Source organism: Lissotriton vulgaris, chromosome 7 (assembly GCF_964263255.1).
Source record: "Lissotriton vulgaris chromosome 7, aLisVul1.2, whole genome shotgun sequence".
NCBI classification, from domain to species: Eukaryota; Metazoa; Chordata; class Amphibia; order Caudata; family Salamandridae; genus Lissotriton; species Lissotriton vulgaris.
Genome location: NC_141695.1, coordinates 883,224,121 through 883,227,037, shown reverse-complemented (window position 1 = coordinate 883,227,037; position 2,917 = coordinate 883,224,121).

The window sequence follows — 2,917 nt, the reverse complement described above, 5'->3', positions numbered from 1 at the left end:
GAACATAGAACATGACCTAAGTAAGTTACGGATTTGACTCCAAAATGACATTTGGAAAACTCAATGGTTAATCCTTTACTATCCAGAATATTAAGAACCTCTTCAAGAATGGAATTATGCTCTGATTCATCTTTTCCATAAACTAAAATATCGTCCTGGAAAAATTTAATTTTGGGATGCTTGCCAAATAATTGGTGCATAATACGTTGGAAAATGGCAGCAGCAGAGGCTAAGCCGAATGGCATCCTCTTAAATTGAAAACAACCCATCGGGGTGATGAATGCAGTGAGGTGCCTGCTGTCATAATCCAAGGAAATCTGATGGTATGCGGCAGAAAGATCCAATGTAGAAAATATGGTAGCACCTTTAACGGAAGACAACATTTCAGAAATCTTGGGTAACGGAAATTTGTCAATAACGATGTTCTCATTTAAATGGCGAAGGTCAACACATAGCCTAATTTTGCCATTCGCACGTCTGGCGATAACAACTGGAGAAATCCATTCAGAGGATTCTATAGCCTCAATAATATCCTCTTTAACCAACTTGTCTAATTCTTTTTCAACATCATTGCGAACTAAGATAGGTATGTTTCTAGCTTTAAAAATTTTAGGTTTAGCATCACTTCTCAAAACAATACGATGGGAAAATCCTTGTAGATTACCGATTTTACCACTAAAAACTTTGGGAAACTTTTTAAACATGGAATCGCCAATTTTTTCGCCGTCATCAACTATTAAAACAGGTTCGGGACTATTGGGATTAAGAATAATATCTAAATTCCATTGATCTCTCCACCCAAGGACAGAAGGACCACGTTTAGAAACATAGAGTTTCCCTAGGGAATTTCTATCTTTAAACCTGAATTTTAAAGGTTTGAAACCGATAATTTCAATCTTTTCTCCCAAATACCCCTCAGGAGAAATATCAGAAGCATAAAAGTCATTACCTAAGTATTGTGCAAAATCAGAATTCCACACTTTTTCATTAACAATAGTGTAAGGGGAACCAGAATCTGCATAAATGTTGATGGGAACCCCACCGATCCTCATGTCACACATAGGTTTTTTAAGAACATTTCCTTTGAAGGAGTCATTAATGTTGAAGATAAAAACTTTCTCAAGTGGTTTCTGGACACACTCATCTTCCATAGAGCAATGTGAAACTTTTTTAATACATTCGTCTTCTACAGAACAATGTAAAACCTTTCTAACTAAATTTTCTTCATCACTAGAATCAGAAGAATCATAAATCACCTTTACTTTCTTACTTTTAGACCTGTGGCAAGCTCTGGAATAATGACCAATTAACCCACAATTGGAACATTTTTCCTTAATGGCAGGACACATTTTAAAGTTAGCCAAATGTGAACTACTGCCACACCTGAAACATTTGAGGTTGTCCGGATTTTTATCCGTTTTTTTAACCTCACCAGACTTAGGTTTATTTTGGAACTTCTGTTTATAACCAGATTTACTTTGAACTCTAGAAACAGTATGTTCCGAAACAACGTTAGGGTCTGGAGAAACTTTCTCATTAATCTTAATAGCTTTGGCGCTGCGACCAGAAAGTTCAGCTTTCCTAACAATAGCTAAAATATCTTTAAGGTCAGAGTCGCCATTAATCCAAAGTCTATCTTGGATTGATGGATCTGATGCATGCATTACGACTTGATCCCTTATGAATTGTTCTTGAAGGTGATCAAACTTACAGTCATCAGCAATCTTTTTCAATTCAGAAATATAAACGTCTATAGTTTCTCCAGGTTGTTGTTTCCTGCGGAAAAATGTATATCTGGTAATACCAATGCACACTTTAGGGGAAAAATGATTATCAAAATCGATTAGAATATCATCAAAAACATTAGAATCTCCACCACCTGTACACTTTGACATTTCCTCATATACTTTTAAACCCCCAGCCCCAAGAGAATGTAAAAATAATTTTTTTTTACTTTCAGGTTTCATCTTTGCTTCTTCATCGATGGTATCAATAAAGTTTAGAAAATATGCCTTCCATTGAAGCCACTTCATGCAGGGTTCTGAACCAGATGGCCAAAATGCTTGAGGAGATTGTATTGTAAAGTTTTGAGTAGCCATGAGGAAGTCACAAAGTCAGAAATGAAGTTAAAAAAATAACCTTACTTGATGAACAGGAAAATAATTGGTTGAAATGCTACAGTAATGATGCTGAAAAACGCTGATGGAAACCGCCTTGTTCTGCCTTTAAACGAAGAAACGCTGGAATAATATTTAGACGAAGGAAAGGTGAAGCGCTGATAACGTTGCTGTGGAAACGCTGGTAATGAGGATAAACAAATACCCAAAATGGCCGCCGGCGTCCTACGTCAACGCGTAACGTGCGTCTGACGTGAGGGAGTGACGAGCACAGAAGGAAGATTGCTGCAGCCAGAGAGTCAAAGAATGGAAGCGCTCGAGAATGCAGGCGCTCGAGAAAGAAGACGCTCGAGGCTGAAAAGGCTCGATCCAAGTAGGCTTCCTTTGAACTGTCTTTTGAAAAATGCACTCTTCTTAAAAACAAACTTTTTAGAGTAATTGACCCTGCGCAGCGCTTGAAGTAAACTCAAGGGTAATAGCGCATTCAGGAAACGGGGTCAAAGTAACGAAGAGGTTACTCACATGATGTTGTGGAGTAGAAGCAGTTGGAAGAGGCAGTAAGGAAACAGTCAAATACCAGCAGTAGAGGCAAAATTCTTGATGGAGAAGGTTTCCAAAATGCAGGAGAATTGTCAGAGGTGGTAGAAATTGAAGATAGGATAAAAATTATTTAAATACATTTTTCCTTGTAAATATGAAAAATAGTTAAAAATTATTAAATCAAAATCATCAGGGTTCATGGGTTCCTGGTGCTTCCTGGACCTCGTCGCCAAAATTGTAGTATTGAGTCCACTCAATAT